Below are 22590 nucleotides of genomic sequence, written 5' to 3'. Positions count from 1 at the left end.
AGCTGAAGGAGACCCCAGGACTCTCACGGACATCTGAGCTGGCAGAGAAAACTGCCTGGAGAGTTGGTAGAGACAAAACTCCTGCATTAGTGGAGCCCAGAATATTTGACACAGGAACAGCTGCAGTGGAGCATGGCCATGGGTGCCTATCCCACAAAGCTCTCCATACTCCATTAGGCAGCTTTAGACTTTATTAGTGCTGGCACTGGACAGAGCAAGACTATGTTTCCTGTGGGATAGGGTCTGATATTATTTGGGTGTCCCCACTCAAATCTCATCTTGAATTATAGTTCCCATAATCCCCACATGTTCTAAAAGGGATCCAGTGAAACATAATTGAATTATGTAGATGGGTCTTTCCCATGCTGTTCTTGTGATAGTGAATAAGTGTCATGAAATCTGATGGTTTTATAAAGCAGAGTTTCTCTGCACATGCTCTCTTGTCTGCCACCATGTAAAATGTGCCTTTGCTCCTCCTTCACCTTCTGCCATGATTGTGAGTCCTCCCCAGCCATGTGGATCTGTGAGTCCATTAAACTTTCCTTTATAAATTACTCAGTCTTGGGATATGTCTTCATTAGCAGCATAAGAACAGACTAATATAGGGCCAGTCTGATCTGAGCAACCCCCTGTCTGCTGGTCTCTCCCAGTGTCCCTGCCTGGCCTCACCCACACAGCACTGCCCCAGCATGCCAGCCAAAGTGCTTTCCAGTGGGCACCACTATAGCTTCTTTGCCAGGAGAACCTACCTACCAATTCGAGCACTTTTGCACATGTGTTTGGAGACCCCCACCAGACCCACCCACAGCCTTTCCCCACTGGTACACACTCATCCACAGCCTCATCCTGCCACCTTATTAGCATGCATATATGCATAGACCCCTGCTGCCCTGCTGGCACACACATGCATACATAAATGGGGAGTCTCACTGCCCCTCCAACACACATGTACATGGGGACTCACTGTTGACATGCATATGTGTGAGGACCACTACCACTTTGCTGGTGCGCACATGAATGGGGAAATGGGGACTCACCACCACCCTGCTGGGGAGATTTTGTCAGTAGCCCCTGTTGGAGTGTTTCCAGGTTAACCTGGACAAGATCAAAGCCATAGACCTGGTCCAAGCCCCCAGGGTTAGAGCATATAGCCTAGGAAGGCTAAGCTGAGATTTTGGTCCCCTAAATGCATCCAGAAACAAAACCAATTGACCAAACCCAGTTTATGCTATAGTCAAACCCTCAAAGGCATTAAAGAATAAAAAAAAAAAAAAAAAAAAAAAAAAAAGGGGCCCCATCCAAAGGACAACAGCTTCAAAGATTAAAGGAACATCAGCCTACACAGATGACAAAGAACCAGCATAAGAGCCCTGGCAACTCTAAAAGTCAAGGTGTCTTCTTACCTCCAAGTGACTGTACTGGGCTCCCAGCAATGTTTCTTAACTGGACCAAAGTCTAGTTATCTGGATGATAAGGAAGCTCATCAAGATACAGAAGAAGGTTGGAACTCAATCAAAGGAAAGCAATAAAACAATCCAACTGTTGAAAGACAACATAGATATTTCAAGAAAGAAAGAACCAAATTTAACTTCTGCAAATAAAAATTTCACTACAGGAATTTCAAAATACAATTGGAAGCATTAATAATAAAATACAGCAAGCTGAGGAAAGCATCTCAGAGCTCAAAGACTGTTCATTTTAATTGACACAGTCAGACAAAAATTAAGAAAAATAAATTTTAAAAGATGAATAAGACTTCTGAGAAATATGGGATTAGGTAAATGCACAAAACCTACAACTTTGGCATTCTTGAAAGAGATAGAGAGCAAGCAACCTGGAAAACATATTTGAGGGTATTGTCCATGGAAATTTCCCCAACCTTGCTAGAGAATTTGTTATGCAAATTCAGGAAATTCAGAGAATCTCTGCAAGATCTATACAAGATCATCACCTTGGGGATCATCATCCCCAAGACACATAGTCATCAGATTCTAGAGTCAATGAGAAAGAAAAAACTTAAAGCCAGCTGGAGATAAGGGGCAAGTCATGTACAAAGGCTACCCCACCAGGATAATAGTGGCCTTTTAGCAGAAACTTTCCAAGCCAGAAGAGACTGGGGCCTATATTCAGCATTGTTAAAAAAAAAGAAATAGTAACCAATAATTTCATATTTAGCCAAACTAAATATGAAAGTTTCATAATTGAGAGAGAAATAAAATCCTTTTCAGGAAAGCAAATGCTAAGGGAATTTGTTACCACTAGACCTGCCTTGCAAGAGGTCCTTAAAGGAGTGCTAAACATAGAAAAAAGCCCACTATTACCTGCCACCATTCTTACGTATATTAAATATAAGAGAACATAGAACAAATGGGTAAATTCCTGGAAACATGCAACCTCTCCAGATTGAACCAGGAAGAAACTGAAATCTTGAACAGAACAATAACAAGTTCCAAAATTGAATCAGTAACAGAAACCCTACCAATTGGAAAAAGCCCTGGACCAGAGAGATTCACAGCCACATACTACCAGATATATAAAAAAGAGCTGGTACCAATTCTACTTAAACTTCTCCAAAAATCAAGGAGGAAGGATTCCTAACTATGAGGCCAGCATCATTCTGATACCAAAATCTGATAGACAAAATGAAAAAAGAAAATGTCAGGCCAATATCCCCAATGAACATAGATGCAAAATTCCTCAACAAAACACCAGCAAATCAAATCCAGCAGCACATCAAAAAGCTAATCCACCATGATGAAGTAGGCTTTATCCCTGGGATGCAAGGTTGGTACCACATACACAAATCAATAAATGTGATGCATCTCACAAATAGAAGTAAAAACATAAACCACATGATCATCCTGAAATAGGAGAGTTCCCTGACCCCCGTCACAGGATGTGTGACAAGGCTGTGGCTCACCTATTGCGCAACTGCATGTGTGCTCAAACACCTTATAGGATGGGGAGCAGGCAGTGAGGTTTGCAGTAGCTGGGTCGAGCATTTTTCGGCTCTGGCCCCAATGGTGGCATCTAGGGATGGGTTCCTGTGACTCCTGAAGCCAGAGGGTGTGTTACAGTGCTCCTTTAGGTTTGCTGTCCACAGATGGCTTAAGTGTTAACCAGCTCAGTACCCTTGGTACGTGGGTCCTTGTTCAGCATCCAGGAAGAAGCAGGTCACACACGGACTTGAAGGATGGTTAATAAAGAGGTTTTATTGAGTGGTGAAGGTGCCTCTCAGTGGGATGGATGGGGAGCCAGAAAGGGGTTGGCGTAGGAAGTTGGTATTCCCTTGGAGTTTGGCTGTCCTGCAACGGATCTCTTCTCAGACCATCTCCAGTTGAACTCCTCTTAATGTTCAGATGGTCCTTCTCCTCTCTCCTCTACTGCACTGCTCTCCTGCTCCTCTGCTCTTCCGTTCATCCACTCATTTGCTCGTCTGCTCATAAAGCTTGGGGTTTGGGGTTTATATGGGTACAGGATAGGGGAACGTGGTGGGCCAAAAGGCAACATTTGAGCGTGAAAGCAAGAATGCCTGTTCCCATTTAGGGCCGTGCGTTTCCAGTCTTGAGGGTGGGGGTCTTTGCCGAGGAACTGCCCTCTTCTACCCAGTATTTCACTGTCTTCTGTCCATATCAATCTCAATAGATGCAGAAAAGGCTTTCAATGAAATTGAACATCCCTTCATGTTCAAAAAATCCCTCAGCAAACTAAGTATTGAAGGAACATACCTCAAAATAATAAAAGCCATCTATGATAAATGCACAGCCAACATCATACTAAACAGGCAAAACCAGGAGGCATGAGAACTGGAACTGAGAACTGGAACAAGACAAGGATGCCCACTCTGTGACTGCTATTCAACACAGTACTGGAAGTCCTAGCCAGAGCAATCAGGCAAGAGAAAGAAATAAAAGGCATCCAAATGGGAAGAGAGAAAATAAAACTATCTCTCTTTACAGATGATATAATTCTATATCTAGAAAACCCCATAGTCTCTGCCCAAAGGTTATTAGAGTTGAACAACTTTAATAAAATTTAAGGGTACAAAATCAACATAAAAAAGTGAGTAACATTTGTATACACCAATAAATACCAAACTGAGAGCCAAACCAATAATGCCACCCCGTTCACAATCGCCACACAAATAATAACATAACAAGGAATACAGCTAACTAGGTAGGTGAAAAATCTCTACAATGAGAGTTACAAGACACTGTTGAGATAAATCAGAGACAACACAAACAAATGGAAAACCATTTCATGCTCACTAAAAGTGTGAAAGGAAAATAAATCTCAAGGTCTAAAATCACTAAGCCTGCCTCCTGTTCTATTCCTGAACAAGATAGTTGCTAACATAAAAAAGTTACATACCTCCCTTACAATTTATCCACAAAGAAATTCCTTGCAGACAAAGCACAGACAAAGCTCAAAGTTATTCCTCTTTTCACTGAGATAAATGCATATCTGATTCTTCCTTTGGAAAGGCTAGAGAGAAACTTAAGCAATATAACTGTAGGTGTTTATCTACAAATGACCTGGAAGTCCCCTCCCCACTTTGAGTTGTCCTGCTTTTCTGGAGTGAACCAATGTACATCTTACATCTATTGATTGATGTCTCATGTCTCCCTAAAATGCATGAAACCAAGCTCTGCCCTGACTACTTTGCGCACATATCAGGACCTCCTGAGGCTGTATCATGGGTGTGCATCCTTAACCTTGGCAAAAATAAACTTTCTAAATTGACTGAGACCTGTCTCAGTAATTTGGGGTTCACAATAGGAAGAATCAATATTTTTAAAATGACCAGACTGTTTAGAGTAATTTATAGATTCAATGCTAGCCCTATCAAATTACCAACATTATTTTTCACAGAACTAGAGAAAACTATTCTAAAATGCACATAGAACAAAAGAGCTGAATAACCAAAACAATCCTAAGAAAAAAGAAGCTGGAGGCATCACACTATCCAACTTGAAACTATATTGCAACTATATTACAAGCAACCAAAACAGCATCATGGTACTGGTAAAAAAAAAAAAAAAAAAAGACACATAAACCAATGGAATAGGTTAGAGAACCCAGAAATAAAGCTGCATATCTCCAACCATCTGATCTTCAATAAAGTCAACAAAAACAAGCAATGGGAAAAGGACTCCCTATTCAATAAGTGATGCTAGGATAACTGGTTAGCCATATGCAGATTGAAACTGGATCCCTTCCTTGTATTATATACAGCAATCAACTCAAGATAGAATAAAGATTTGAATGTAAAACCTAAAACTATAAAAACTGTAGAGGAAAACCTGGGCCACATTCTAGATATAGGCCTTGTCACAGTGCCAGACAGAATCTCCTAAAGCAATTGAAACTAAAACAAAAATTGACAAGCTGGATCTAATTAAACTAAAGAGCTTCTGCACAACAAAAGAAACTATCAACAGAATGAACAAATAACCTACTGAATGGGAGGAAATATTTGCAAACTGTACATCTGACAAAGGTCTAATATTCAGAATCTGTAAGAAACTTAAACAAATTTATGAGCAAAAACCAAACCATCAAAAAATGGGCAAAGGACATGAGCAGGTATTTCTCAAAAGAAAACATACATGTGGTGAACAACCATATAAAAAATACTCCACATCACTAATCACTAGAGAAATGTAAATGAAAACCACAATGAGATACCATCTTACACCAATCAGACTATCATTAAAATGTCAAAAAATAACAAATGCTTTTGAGGTTGCAGAGAAAAGGGATGCTTATACACTGCTGTGGGGATACAAATTATAATTAGTTTTAGCCACTGTGGAAAGCAGTTTGATTTCTCATAGAACTTAAAACAAAACTACCATTTGACTCAGCAATCCCAATATGAATATACACTCAGAGGAATTTAACATCTTTCTACCAAAAGACATATGCACTTATACAATCATTGCAGCACTATGCACAGTAGCAAAGACATGGAATCAACCTTAACGCTCATCAATGGTGGACTGAATAAAGAAAATGTGGTACGTATGCACCATGGAATGAAACCATGTCCTTTGCAGTAAGTTGAATGAAGTTGGAGGCCATTATCCTAAGTGAATTAACATGAGAACAGAAATCCAAATACCACGTATTTTTACTTATAAGTGGAAGCTAAACACTGAGTACATGTGGACACAAAGAGGGGAACTATAGACACTGGGGCCTATTTGAAGGTGGAGGGTAGGTGGAGCCTAAGGGTCACAAAACTACCTATCAGGTACTGTGCTCACTACCTGGGTGATGAAATCATTTGTATAACAAACCCCAGTGACATGCAATTTACCCACGTAACAAACTTGCACATGTACCCCTTGAACCTAAAAGTTTGAAAAAGAGAATTAATTAAGGAAAACAAAATTTGTCCAAGGTGATATACATTTTGGCAATTGTATATAATTTTAATGTAGAAGTTTGTCTAATGAGTGCAATGAAGATTACTAAAAACAACTAGAACCATCACAAAACATATTTGTTTGTAAAAATTAAAAAGAACATGTAAAAATGTAACTATACAATTTAAATATCCAATACAAGTTTTAAAAAGAGTTAAAATGAATTGCTAAATAAGAAGACAGAAAGACAATTGTAAATTGTAAACATATTGTTATAGTTTTCCACACATATTTTCTTACTTGTTTAAGTAGACTTGATTGCCTAATTAATTTCTTTAATTCTAATTGCCACTATTAACTAGCTCTGTTGCCATTTTACTGAAATTATGGCACTGATATAACAGAAAGGTAAGTAATAAGTAAAACATACTGGTATGTTTTGATTCATAAATAAATAATTCTTCTGTAACTTTGAAAATTTGTGAAAATCTGTGTGAAAATTCTTGACAATATAACTTGAAAACTGAGCTGACTGTATTTAAAGAAACTCAAATTTTCTATGGTTTTGAATACATGGTTTTGATAAATCTATTTATAAATACAAAGATCAGAGTAAATACAGCTTCACCAAAATGACATAAACTTCTATATTGTATGCATATATAGATTTGTTTTTCCTTGGAACATGTTTTAAACATCATTTTGCCTTTCTGTTATGGTTTAACATTGAACTTTCTGGTTTTTCTTTTTATTTTCAAATAATATCCTTTCATACAAAAGATGTTGAATATTTCTTTTACTTCAGGGAGCATCTTATTTCAATGTTTTGTCTTAAGATTCTAAATATTTTTCTTTGTTGTTGATATGGTTTGGCTCTGTGTTCCCATCCAAATCTCATATCAAATTGTAATCCCCACTTGTTGAGGCGGGTACTTGGTAGGAATGATTGGATCATGAAGGCGATTTTCCCCATGCTGTTCTCCAGATAGTGAGGGAGTTTTCACGAGATCCGATGGTTTAAAATTAGCAGTTTCCCCTGTGCTCTTTCTCGCCTGCCACCTTGCGAAGAAGGTGCTGCTTCCCCTTTGCCTTTTGCCACGATTGTGTTTCCTGAGGTCTCCCCAGCCATGTGGAAATGTGAGTCAACTAAACCTCTTTTGTTTATAAATTACCCAGTCTCGGGTAGCATGTTTACAGCAGTGTGAAAACGGACTAATACAGCAGTGAACGTTTTAAGGCTAACATTTAGCAATCCCTGTATGATTCTGAATTAAATGATTTAGATATTCTATTTTAGGAATGGGTATCCCTGATATATTTGCTTCTAGGCCTATTTCTGAGTGCCGAAGAAAAACAGCTATGAAAGAGCAATGCTGAATGCCCCCTCATATTTTTCTTGTCCTCAGTACAAAATGGTATTTTTGATATTGTGAGTATGTAATAAATTTTCAGAGATCCTCCAAATTAACAACATATAAATAAATTATATTTTAATGTTATATAGTTTATTGTTTCTGTCTTAAGCGTATATTGAGTGTCTTTGGGAACTGTATTCATAACAACTGAAAAGAAATTATAAATTCAAATCTTTATCAAATGTTGACACTTTTATCATGTGACAATTGAATGTTGTTTTAATAAGAAACTAACACCAAATTAATTCTAGAATATACAGAAACCAAATAATTCCAAGAAGAGTTCAGGTGAAATTTTTAATTGTGATTCTGCTTTCAGCTAAATCAACATACAGGTGAAATTATTCTTTGTTACTTTTTTGTCAGCTGTCTCAGAGCTCTCATGTCCCCCTAGGACACATATGACTTTAAGTAGATCACAATAAAAGAACAGAGGCAGAAAGGAATAAAGAAAACAGAATGTCACTTGCAGTCAGAGGACCTGGCTTTCAGACATAAATTTGGGCCTTTCTGACTAGATGATTTTAGTGACTCATTCTTTGAGCTTGAGTGATCTTATTTACAGAATGGAGATAATGACTCTTAATCCATACCCTTTGTGAAAGGAGTAATTAAGATTATACTTGCGAAAATGCCTAATATGAATTCTGGCAACTGGATGACATTTAGAGGATCCTCATTTTTAATTTTCTCATTTATTCACCACGATTTGTGATAAACTTCTATTTCTTCAGTCCCTAGAACTGATTCTCAGTCCTAGGTTTGCACTTTATTCATTCCTTCTTTCCTCCAGCATGACTTAAATATTTGATTTGCATGTTTATTTTGCTCCTGTTGGCTGTTCCATAGAAAGGTGCACATTTCATAAAATATCTTATTTTTTTCTTCCTCTGAAACACATGTAAAATATTACTAGACATTGGAAAATAATTCTAACAATTGCTATTTGTGGACTTCTCCTTATAATGAATTCGCCAATGCTTTTTCCTACACTCTTCCTGTATGGTTTTTGAAAATGTTCTAATTCTTTTCATGTTGTCAATCAGTTCAGCCCAATGTGATATTCATAATCAGTTTCACTGGTGAGTATGATTTATCATTCTTCAGTCCAAAACAGGTTCTTTATGAAAGTAATGCCAAGACTTATGGATACTTAGTATCCAGAATGTGCATCTAAGATTTCTATCAAGATATTATTAACACAGTGTCCTCCAATTCCATCCATGTTGTCACAAATGACAAAATTTCCTTCTTTTGTAAGGGTGCATAGTATTCCATTGTGTATATTTACCACATTTTCTTTAACCATTTCATTCACTGATGCACAATTATAACTTGTTAATTAAAAATAAATAAATTTATATATACATACATAAACATTCCATTTTTCTTTCCCAACCTATAATGACCCTTTTTACCACCTCATTCATTTTTTTGGCCTTAATCTGAATGAATTACTATCTTATAGATACCGCAAAAATATTTGGATCCTGCCTTTGCCTCAGTGAAGAATGAAGACTCTCTCATAGCTCTTCAAATGTCCCCTGAACTACTTTGCCCTTCCTTAAAGCCTTCATGGCTCTATTTCCTGGAAACTACTGTCTTTTCTGATCTATTTTTATTTCTGTGCAGTTTTCCAGGATTCTAATCAGTATTAAAGTCTGAGTTGTAGCTGTACTGTTCATGAAGCTGTATGCCTTTGTATACCGGTATAAATTATTCTTATTAGTTGTCAGCAGGCTCTGATAACAGACATAGTTGTGTTCTCTATTTTTCTCCTGAAGTAACAAATCTCCATATCTTCTTGTTTTAAAGCTCATGCCCTTCCAAGGTATTTATTTTTTTTTTATTATTTCTTCAACAAATATTTTTGGATCCCTCCTTTATTCAGATCTCAGACTTGGTGACCAGGATTTAAGATCAAAACAGAACAATACAAAATATGGTTTGGCAGTTTATATATTCTAAGGGTTTGGTCCCTTTCATCTAAGTTATCACATTTGTGATTATAGAGACATTTGTAATATTTCTTTATTATTATTACTATTTTTGAGACGGAGTCTCACTCTGTTGCCAGGCTTGAGTGCAATGACATGATCTCAGCTCACTGCAACTTCCACCTCCCAGGTTCAAGCAATTCTCCTGCCTCATCCTCCCAAGTAAGTGGGACTACAGGCATGCACCACCATACCTGGCTAATTTTTGTATTTTTAGTAGATATGGGGTTTCACCATATTGGCCAGGATGGTCTTGATCTCTTAGCCCCGTGATCCACCTGCCTTGGCCTTCCAAAGTGCTAGGATTACAGGCGTGAGCCACCATGTCCAGCCTCTTTATTATATTTTTAATGTCCATGAATTTGGTAGTCATAAGCTCTCTTTCATTTCTGATATATTTTTTTTTCTTTTCTTTTCTTTCTTTTTTTTTTTTTTTTGAGGCAGATTTTCACTCTGTCACCCAGGCTGGAGTGCAGTGGTGCAATTTCGACTCACTGCAACCTCCACCTCCTAGGTTCAAACAACTCTCTTGCCTCAGCCTCCTAAGTAGCTGGGATTACAGGTGCCTGTCACCACACCAACTGATTTTTGTATTTTTAGTAGAAACAAGGTTTCGCCACGTTGGCTAGGCTGGTCTCGAACTCCTTACCTCAAGTGATCGACTTGCTTCAACCTCCCAATATACTGATATTGATAATTTTTGTCTTCTCTCTCATTTTTCCTTCATTAGCCTGGCTAGAAGTTTATTGGTTTTATTAATCTTTTCAAATAAATGTTTAGATTCATTGATTTTCTCTATTGTTTTCCTGTTAATATAGAGGTATATGGTGGTTCTTCAACTCTAAAATGACTAAATACCCTAGAACTTAAGGGATTCAAATATTTCACGCTGTGAATAAGGGTCATGTATGTGCACACAAATACACATGAGACTCAATGGAAGTAGAGTTGCTAACACATATACAACTATTGACTACTCTGCCTTATTTACTCTGTATTAAATGTTTCATTAATTCATATATGCATTCATTCTGTAATTATTGGCACTGGCACTCTTCTAGTGTCTAGGTTTGAGCAGCAAACAACAGTTAATTCGTGAACTAATGAAGTTTACATTCTAATATGGAATGTAAAACTATAAAAAAAGAAGTAAATGTGAAATAGTGATAAGTACTATGGGAAAACAAAGACTGTGCAAGAGAAGGTATTATATATAGGCTGATATTGGGAGGTGCCCCAATAATAATATATCAGCTGAAGATAAGAAATGAACCACATGCCTTAATGATTGAAGGGTATTATGGGAGAAGGAGGGAACAGAAGTTCACAAGGTGAAGAATACCTGGTGTGTTCAAGGAACAACAAAGAGTGAGTGGCTCCAACAAATGCATTAACATTCACGAAAATGACAGAGGAATACTTATAAAGACATAATCCTAGAGTAAATATTTTAAGAAAGTTTAAGCTCTTAGAATTCTGGACCCATTCCCCATTTACTCTGAAATATGAGAGCTTTTTTTTTTTTTTTTTTTTTTAAGCTTTGGCACACACATGCTATATAAAGTTGGATGTTAAATTCAAATCACTGGAAGCCTTATTTAATCATATACATAGTCCACTTCCATTAATCACTATGAATTTAATCTTAAAGCTAGGATGGTTTGAAAACTCTCCCACCTGTCTAGAGACTCTAACTCTTTCCCCTTTACTCTAGTACTTTCCATGGTTCTCAAATTTTCATGTGCATAAACATTACTATGCACAATGGTGCACACAAAGTTAAGTTTGAAAGACATTATGTTATGCATAGCCAAAGAAACACGAATTTTTTCAATGCATCACTATTGGATTGTTTTCTTTCTTTTTAGAATTTCACTCCCAAGTAAGTTACACCACCATTGTAGTGAATTGAAAGGGAACCACTTCTGAGACAGTGTATACATTTTTTGCCTATAAAAACTTAAAATACATATTTAAATTAGATAACCAAATTATGTCTTCATAAGAATTTTCATGTCAATAATATGAAGATATTCTTAATATCTTAGTTTATTAAGTACTAGTTCAATATTAATAAAAAGGAAAGATAAGTAAAAATCAGTGAGTTTTAATATAACTCACAATAATTACAAATTTATTAAAAAGACATGAATTTTCCCTCATTGAATGTTATTTAAAAAATATATAACTTGCAGATACTGTGTAATAAAATCATTGCTATCTCTATAGAAAACAAACAAATTTAAATTCTACTGCAAGGCACTGGTTGTGATGATCAGTAAACACAGATGCTGTCATTGGCATTTCTTAGGGTGGGTCACTGTGTAGTGTAAAATGTAATCAAGAAGTCTACTTCCCCGTAACCAATGAAGGAAGTGGGGAAACATATTTTCTTTCAGTGGATATTTTTTCTAGTGGATACCTACTGAGAAATTACTACATGCATATGGACCACTGCACTATGTACTGAAAACATCTCCAACTTCCAGGAGCTTATTGTGTAGTGCAGGACAACAGGCAAACAATAGGTCACAAGGCGATCTATGGACAGATGAATGTAGTGCCTTGACAGTAAAATGATCCTGTATTTTTTTCTTTCAAATAACTAGTGGAGGTTTCTCTTCCATAGGTTTGACTTGTTGATCCACAGATATGACTATGAGTGAAAAGCAGGGGAAATGTGTAACACCTTTTATCATCCTCCACATAGCCACCATTTCTATTAGGTAGTGTAGGTCTTCCTTCTGACAATGTATTTCTTCATTTTGTATTCCCATCCCTGGAACATTGTTGCACATGAAAGTGGACTCTAAAGAATGATTGATAAATTGAATGAATTATCATCTCACTCTTGATCATATTTCTATGCTTGATAATTGTGTTCAGAGAGAGAGATACAACTGATGACAATTTCTATATTAAAAATAAAAGTCTTACTTATGTGGTTTTCCTTTCAATTATATGTCTCTTATCTCACTAAATTTCATTGTTTTAGAGTACATTTTACTAGAAGTATGTAACGAATGCATAAGTGATATTTATACCAAGAAACTTTTATTTAATATCCATTCAGTTCCTAAGACAATGGTAATACCAACTCTTACAAAACATTATTAAAATTTTATTTCAGATCTATTTATATTGCTCAGAAAGCACATTGGAATTAATTCAAAACCAATCTAAAGGCATAGTCTCTAAGTAAACAATTAGCTAAGCCTTGAGGTGAGTTTAATAAAATGACATTTCTGTAAATATGGATATAATACAGTAGTCTTTTCTAATTATTTACATCTAATGTAACACATTATATGCCAGATAACTGCTTTTCTTCCATAAATGAAGGCTTCTCTTTAACATTAATAATTACGACTGACACAGGTTTTGACCAAATTCTTATTGATATCTAGATATATTTTGTCACTATTTGTTTATCAGTGGTTGGTTATCATACAGGATTTAAAAAAGCAAGTGTTTGAGAATATTTAGTTAGTAAAGGAAAAAATAATCTTGAGCTTTAGTTATTTAATAATATACAGAAAAAATATATATACACATTTATGAAAACAAAACATTGATAATGTATGATACACTGATGCATACACTTTGATTATTTCCTATATTGGCACTTCTTTCTCATTCTTTGTCATTAGTCATGAGCCCAAAGCTTTTTATTATTTAGCTGGAGAATTAGTTTCAAAATTAGATTCTAAGAGGCCAAAATGAATTGCATCTCAAATTTTTGATTCGATGTTAATTTATTTCTTGTTTTGTTGCTTTTGATTAACAGAATAAACCAAATTTTATAAAAGAGAAATATATCAAAATAAAAAGGGCATGACTCCTCATTTAATTATATCTTCCTGTGTTTTTAATATAGTATGATAGAATTTATTGAACAGAGAAAGCCTATTAACTCTGAAAAATCTCCAGTTAAGCACAAAAACAGAGACTAAATTTCCTAAAATATAATCTTATTTAATTTAAAAATTTTTTGAATATCTAACAGCCAAGGGAACTTGATCCCCCTAAGTAAAGCCTGCAATTTTTCATGAATAATTATTATATAAACATAATTTGAAAGCATTAATTATATATACAAATTAACTGAAAATTATTTTCTAATTTTATAGCTTATTTATATATGTCCATATATATACACAAACATGTATACATATAGGTTTGCATGTATGTATAATTATTATCAATGAATTGTTATTGATTAAAAACTCTAAATAAATGTACGTGATGGGGAAGACTTTCCAAAATAACACCTTGAAGACAGAGAATTTTCATATCCAAAAACTTAAGTCAGTAATTAAATATTCAATTTGGATTATTATTCTGTATGTTCTTTGCCCTTCTTTTCCCCTTCCTAGTTCTCATAGGCATGTTTTTGCTCTTCAGTAAGAAGATACTCATAAAGTATATCAGATTAATATAATATTCTAATTAGTTTGCATACTCTTAAGTCTCTGCAAACTAATTGTAATATTGTATAAATCTGATTTTTCTTTTTTTGCACATTGGAATCCTTAAAAAGCAGCAGTGGCCCAAGCTTCTTCCACCCAGCTCAGGTTATCCTTGTATAGCAGCTAAATTTGCATTATCAGGGTAATGCAAATACGCAATGAGGCTTAAATTTTTCCTTCTTTCAGAAATTTTGACAATAATGTCAGAAACCAAGGAAATAAGAAGTGAAATTTTCATATCACTAATTCAGGACAATTATTTAGGAGGTGAGGTTTCTCAGCAACTTGCCAGTGTAACACCAGAAAGTTATCTTTATGATAAACAGTTAAAATATCTTACTTCCAGAACTCCCAAACTGGTATAGATTGGTCTTGAAGTTAATACTACTATTTACAGTTAGGAAGCTTTAGGTTTTATGCTGCTGCTGCTTTAAAAAAACAGATAATTTCGTAACTAATTTTTTGTATAAACTATTCTCTCGTGTAAACCCCCAAAATGTAAGCATTCTCTAACTTTGTACTTTGAGTTTTGTATTGAACAAATAAATACCTACTAGTTGCTATAATTTCGTTTAATTTATAAGAAATTATTTTAATGGGAGAAGTGTAATTTTTATTAGAATAACATATACTTTATTAGCATTTATGCATTAATAGTTCTTAAATTCATCTGGTGTTGGAAAGAGTAAAATGTATTTCATGTTTGTAACTTTTTATGATCTGAATTGATTTGAAAGCAGAATTCTGATTTGAGAAACTGGATGAGTGAATAGCTAACGTATCTGTTAATGTAGTTCTCTGGAATATCAATCATTTCTTTAGTACTCTTTGCAGGACCTGGAAAAAGACAATGAAATATTAACATTCCTGAGAATACCTAAAGTGAAAGAATACTGGGTGGATGATTGAAAAGATATGTGCATTATTTAGATAAAATCAAGCATCTGGAAATGTAGATTTTTAAGCTTTTGGGTTGGGGTTATAAAAATTTAAAAGCCTAACATATTTTAGCACTGATGAAGTATTATCCAAATTTCATGCTTATAAATACTATTAAAAAGCAAAGCTAAGCTTTTTTTTCTTTCTTTCTGAAAAAGCAATTTTGAGTATATTGAAATAATATGAAGGATGTTGCTTGGAATAGTGTGAGGGCAAGAAAAATCCTCTATTGGAATTTAACATTAGGAAGAAAAACCTGATAAGGCTACTGAAGGTTGCTTCATTTTAAGTACATTGAGTTTTTGTGTCCTTACTGGATGAGTTTGTAAAGGAGAATTATATATTTTCCTCTAAATAGACTAGCATGGCATTTAGTTTTTTCAAAAATATCTAATATCTTTGTCACCATATGCTGACAAAGACACAATTATTTTAACTGAACTTCTACTTGTGTTGTTTTCATCTGAGTTAGGCAGGAATAAAAACCAAACTTTGGGAGATTCATTTTTGGAATGCCTGTGTGCAGAGCTTCTGTGAACCAGCTTCTCGATAAAACAACCGTAACTGGTGAAAATCATGGGTAAAAAACATAAAGTATCTGGAAATTGTCCTAAAGGCATACAGCAAATAAACATTTACTCAAGAAAATCTGCAAAATCTTATAAGACAATAAGAGCATGTAGTACCTGTGTCATAATCTATTATTTTCCTTCCCCAGTTCAGCATGATAGAAGCTTTACTGTAGGAGCGCATGGCTAAGAAGATGGGGCATGCTCTCTACCAGATCCCAAGCAAGGGCTATAGCACTGTATTACTTTCCTAGGGTGACTGTAACAAATACCACAAACTTAGTGACTTCAAATAATATAAATTTATCATTATAAATACAGTTCTGGATGCCAGAGTTCAAAATTCAGGGATTGGCAAAGCTGCACTTTGTCTAAAAGCTCTAAGGATAAATCTCTTCCTTGCCTTTTCCAACTTCTGGTGGCTTCAGTTATTTTTTGGCTTATGGCCTCTTTTCCAATATCTGTCTCTGTACCCATATCGCTTCTTCCTCTCTGGCTCTCCTCTGTGCGTCATTCATAAGGACACTTGCCATTGGATTTATGGCCCACCCGGATAATGCAGAATAGTCTCCTCATTTCAAGATCCTTGTCTTAGTTACATCTGCAAAGATCCTTTTTCTAAGTAAGGTACCATTCGCAGGTTCTGGGGATAAGGACGTGGACATATCTTTTGAGAACCACCATTGAGTTCACTATAGTCTACCCTCTGAGCCCTAAAAATGTACATCTGCCTCATGCACAAAACACATTTATCCCATTCCAACATCCTACAAAGCTTCAATGTATTAAAACACTAACTCTATGTCCACAATCTCACCTGAATATCATTAGCTCAAAAGTCCCAGATGTCACCATCTAAATCAGGTATGGGTGAGACACTGAGTATTACTCATCCTAGGGCAAAGTTTCTCTTCATCTGTGGACCTGTGAAAGTAGAAAACAAGTTATTTTTAAAAGTATAATGGTGGGATAGGGATAGAATAACAGTTTCAAATATTTCCACTTCAGAAGGGAGAAAAATTAAGGAATAAGAGGATTACCAGTTCCAGGCATGTTCAAAACCAACAGGCCAACTTCAGTTAGATTTCAAGGCCTGGGTATAATCATCTGTGGCTAGGGGTTCTGCCTTCTGGGCTCATAATTTCACTAGTTAGGTGAAATACAGAGCATGGCATCTCCATAAGCCTCTATTTGTGATAGCTCTATAGCTTCTGACCCCAGCAGCACTATGTAAGCCTTTGTACCTTTAGTGGCTCAGTAGGTCTCTGCCTTTGTGTTTTTGTTTTTGACTTCTGCATCTGTGAACATGCTTCCAGCCTCTGCCTTAGTGCTGTAGCTCCATAGGCCTTTGCACCCATGTCTCTGTGGGTCTCTGCACCTACGGCACATTCATCTGGGTGTTTCTTGAAGGACAGAAAATATTTGCAGCCAAATAGTAATATCAACCTGTTTCCATCCTGTAGAGTTTTGGAAATCTGACAACTTTCTTCATTTTGTCCTGTCTTTGTCCCTGTCAGTCCAACTAATAGTGTTTCTGTTGATGCAATATTTTCAAAAATTTTGTAGGTCTCCTGTGTATGTCATGGGGATTCACACAATGAACCAAGAGGGTCCTCCACAGTTATTTCTTGGATTATCCCATCTCTTTTCCTGGCTTCTGCTGAGGTGTTTGAGTGGATTTATAAATCATCTTACTGAAGAGATTACCTAATCTCTTCAGTAAATGCTTGTCTAGTCATCCATTTTGCCTTCTCTCCAGAGCACACTTACCTAACAGTGAGGTTAAATTTAGTATCCTTTGCAATCTGGCTAGGGGGAAAAGTTTCCCCAGTTGTAAAATGCTGGATTCTTTTTGCTTAAAATTTTCTCTCTCAATTTGTCTTGTTCTTCCTACATTTTACTGTAAGCAACAGAAGAAACAAGGCCACACCTTCAACACTTAGTTTGGGATTCTCCGCTAAACATCTAAGCTCATCAGCTTACAAGTTCTGCTTTCTACCTAGCTGTAGGACACAGTTAAGCCATGTTTTCTCTGATTATATAAGGAAGATCATCTTCCTTCTTTCTCCAGTGACATTTGTCTTATTTCTTTCTGAGCCTTTCCCAAAAGCACCTTTAACATTCATATTCTACTACCATTTAATCCATGAGTATATATTAAAAGTATTCATGGGGAAATAGTATTTCCTTCTTAGCTTGTTTCTCTTGCTTTCATTTACTCATTGAATAGCTGAGGCCAGAAATGGCAATCAATTTTGTCTCGTGGACAGTGTGGAAGTCTTGGGGGCCCATTGCTGAGGGCCGTTTTCTGTTGTCATTAAAGATTGGCTATGATTTTGCAGAGCACCTAGTAAGGAGTTGGTGGCAGTGGAGATCTGTTGAGGGGAAGTGTTAATATTTACTTAGTGACTAAATTCGAACAAATCAATCCTGGTAATTTGGGTATAGTACAGTAAAATGTAATTGACTGGCCAATACTTAATTTCTAGGATATAATGCAAAGTAAGTATTGCTTACAAATTCAGAATAAATGCTATTTACTAGCTGATTACATGGGACGTCTCATTAGTTACCTTACTCCTCTAAATCAGGAAAAAATAACAGTTGCCTTACTCTGAGGGAAATGAATGAACTAAGAAGGCTTGCTTTCTTCTATATAAGACTGGGAGGATTGTTTGAAGTTATAAATAAAAAAATACCATATTTTTGACCAACAGTATTATTTTTATAAAGAGATTTAAATGCCAATATTTGCTGAAAATTTTGGTATATATGCAAACAGATACTAAGTGTATATTTATAGTATATCCAAACAATATATAATTTATAGCATAAATTTACTAAATATCACATTTAATTGCATATATATTACATATTATATGTAATCAAGTCCCAATTACCCATGCCTCCAAATAGGTCATCTAAAGCCTGAGTAGAATTAAACCTAATTATTGGAAATATACTTCTAATTACTTGGGCCATGGTAGGGCAGACATTAATTGTTTGAAGTAGGATGATTTAGAAGTTTTTTTCCAAGATTAATCTAAAAACTCTAATAATGCTTCTCAGTTTTACCTCTGGCCCGACAGACATGATTCTGTCTAAAAAAAAAAATTAAGAGCAATGATTTTATTTCTTTTATTCTGCCTATAAAATAAGTATAATAATTATTTATTAAAAATTAGAAATAAAAATGAACATTGTAAAAGAAAGGTGAGCCCTAATCCGACTGCTTAAAGATAATTAACTGAAAGCATTATATAATTTTCCAAAAATTTCTAACCATTTGACTAAGATCCTTATTACTTTTCTTTTCCTGTTTCCTGACACCAATTCTCACTTATTCTGACAGAAGAGTGGTTGAACATGGACATTTGAAAATAAGTAGGCTAAAGAGAACGTTAGGGCTATGTCTTCATGCCTGGCCAGCTAAATAATCATGAGTAGGGTCACAGACCAAGATAGGAACAGGAGTGGAACTGGATTTCATTATGCAGACTGGTAGGGAGGGTAGAATATTAAGGTGAGCAAATAAAGTGAGTATTTCAAGGCCTTGTAACTTCCATTTCTGATTCTTGCCTCACTTAGGAGATTGGGGAATTGAGACCCATGAGTGAGGTGAAGCAGTGAGTTATGTGAAGTATTCTACTCAGTATCAAACAAATGAATCAAACCCAAGAATAAGAACCTTACACAAAAGAAGCTGAAAATACAGCTAATTTTCCTCTCTAGCTCATCAAATAACATGTTGTATAACACCCTGGAAAGAAATGGCAAAGTACAAGTTCACAGTATACCTAGTTATTTCTTGAATTTATTCATTTCCATATTTACAGATATAATGAGATAATTGCAAGCTTAGAGGATTGGCTCTAGTTCTTCCTCGGGTAGAATATCCAAACAGTTTGTTTATACAGTTCAAGTACCTTATTAAGTGGAGAAGGTAACTATGCTCTTAGAATGTGATGTGAAGACATTAATAATCCAGTTAACTAATGTCTAACTTTAGTTAACAGGAGCTTAGCTATGAATAGAAAGACAAGTTATAATACATAGATAAAAACTGGTGCTTAAAGTAGGTGTTAAAGCTCTGTCTCGTGTTCTACTGCTTATATATTACATACTATAGATCATGGGGAAAGTATGTAATATGTCATACTTGCTTCCTAAATAATATTAATTCACCTGATAGATACGTATGAGTATCTACTTATGTAAGACATAATGCAAGACACTGCCATTGACAGTTTTTTGATTTAATACTCTATAGTTTTCAAAGTCATTTTTTTAACCAACAGTGTCCACCAATTGAATAATAATCCATTCTCTTAGGTTCTTAATCAAATTGTCCCCAAAATGCCATTGGGAATTTTGTTATTTCTGAGATATATCACAGAAAATGAACATAGGCGCAGACGGAAATATTTCTGTATGTAATGTACTGGGTCCATGTGTCCTTGGGTCCCCTTTATCTATATCTGGACCTTCATGATAAGAACATCTGTTTTAGGAGAGTTGGGTTTCTGCTCTGCCCTCCAGACACTAGGATCTATGCACAGATTTTTTTTTTTTTTTTTTTTTGAGACAGAATCTTGCTCTGTCGCCAGGCTGGAGTGCAGTGGTGTGATCTCGGCTCACTGCAACATCTGCCTCCTGGGTTTAAGCAATTCTCTTGCTTCAGCCTCCCAAGTAGCTGGGACTACAGGCACAGGCCATCATATCCAGCTAATTTTTGTATTTTTAGTAGATGGGGTTTCACCATATTGGCCAGGATGAGCTCCATCTCTTGACCTTGTGATCCACCTGCCTCGGCCTCCCAAAGTGCTGGGATTACAGGTGTGAGCCACAGGACCCCGCCCAGGTATCTTTTTGCACCTAGCCATTCATATTTTGTCACATAAAGGAAATCTAAAGGACAGATCAAATAATTATTAGCTAAAATAAATCAAACCCATAGTGTATAAAAACTATTCACAATAAACATTTACATTAATAAAAATGTGTGTATTTGTGTGCACATAAAATGGACAATACAGGAATACGTTTTAAAATATCACCAATATTTTACTCTTTAATCTTTAGTTATCCATTAGTTCATCTGATATTCAGAAAGCTCATGTGGAGTGAACAGTACAAATACCTTTAACACCTGTGTCTTGAATGAGAAAATTTAATGTTCAAAGCTTGTGAGGTAGATATATTCAAGTAATCAGTGGTCACCTGAGAAAACAGAGGGTTTTAAAAAAAATCAAAAAAACTTTGAGCCATATTGTTACATCCACTGTACTTTTTTCTTCCTCTTCATGTTTCTGCTAACCTGTGCCATCATAAAGTAGAATTCGTATTTCTCAATCTAAAAATGCTAATTTATTTATTTTCTAAAAATGACTTAGCTGGAAACACAAGCATACTTAAATAACGGGAAAAATGAAAGAGATTTCAAAGTTTATTAGAATTTACGTTTGCCTTCATTTTTAAAATAATGGAATCTTTTGTCAGTTTAGAGGAATGGTGTTTCGATAGTAAGATATAAAATGACATCTTATGACTAAAATGACTTATCACTGTTTATTTTATATTTCTCCTGATAGATATCACATTTCTACACTTAATAGGTTTTAATACAACATTTATTTAATTTGGAGTTGATGTTTGTGTTTTATAGAGATTGAGGTATGGCATTATGTACTGTTTTGGTTTGTTTTACAGATTTACAGCATTAGTTGACCTATAAATACAGGATTAAACAAAGCATAGCTCTACAACAAATTAAATTTTAATTCAATTAATATATTTACTTAGGTTATCTGGTTACATTTAAATTTGAACCAAGAGCTTCACTTAGCTTCATTACTATGTAACTTCCTGTCTAATATAATTTACAGACTTTTCAATATATGGACTTCTTAAAAATTTATTGTAATTTTAAAGGGGATAATAGGGTGGAACAATGAGAAAAAACGAAAGGGACAAAAATATTAAGTAATATAATGTAGTATAAACATGATCTATCAAGTCAAATTATTTTCTGATGAATTTGATCAACATGAAAAATAAATCAGAACCACCCAAGGACCCAAAACTCTGCTCTCTCCGTGTATAGATGTCTTAAAATATTAACTCTTGGCCAGGCGCGGTGGCTCACGCCTGTACTCCCAGCACTTTGGGAGGCCGAGGCGGGTGGATCACGAGGTCAGGAAATGGAGACCATCCTGGCTAACACGGTGAAACCCCGTCTCTATTTTAAAAATACAAAAAAATAGCTGGGCGTGGCGGCTGGCTCCTGTAGTCCCAGCTACTCTGGAGGCTGAGGCAGAATGGCATGAACCCGGGAGGCGGAGCTTGCAGTGAGCAGAGATGGCACCACTGCACTCCAGCCTGGGCGACAGAGTGAGACACTGTCTCAAAAAAAAAAAAACAAAAACAAAAAAAAACAACTCTTTGTGTGTGTTTGTTTTTTTAAAAACCTACACTACAGCCAACAGTATCCACATATTAGGTGTTTCTCGTTATCTTCATCTTGTCCTGAGTTAGTTTCCATCTGGTATAATTTTCCTTTAGCCCGTCTAGTTTCCTTTAGTATTATTTGTACTGAAAATCTGCTGGTGGTGAAATGTCTTAGTGTTGTTTGTCTAAAAATATCTTTACTTTTACTCTTAAAATATATTTTTTCTGGATTTAAAATTATGAGTTGAGGGTTTTTGCTTGCTTGTGCAGTTGTTATGGTTGGTTGTTTTCCCCCTCATCATTTTTAAGTTTTCTCATGTCTTTTAGTTTTCATAATTTAGATATGAAATCAGTATATATTCATATAATTTTTCCACTGTACA

This window comes from Chlorocebus sabaeus, chromosome 10 (assembly GCF_047675955.1).
Source record: "Chlorocebus sabaeus isolate Y175 chromosome 10, mChlSab1.0.hap1, whole genome shotgun sequence".
NCBI lineage: Eukaryota > Metazoa > Chordata > Mammalia > Primates > Cercopithecidae > Chlorocebus > Chlorocebus sabaeus.
Note: the sequence above shows the minus strand (reverse complement) of the source record.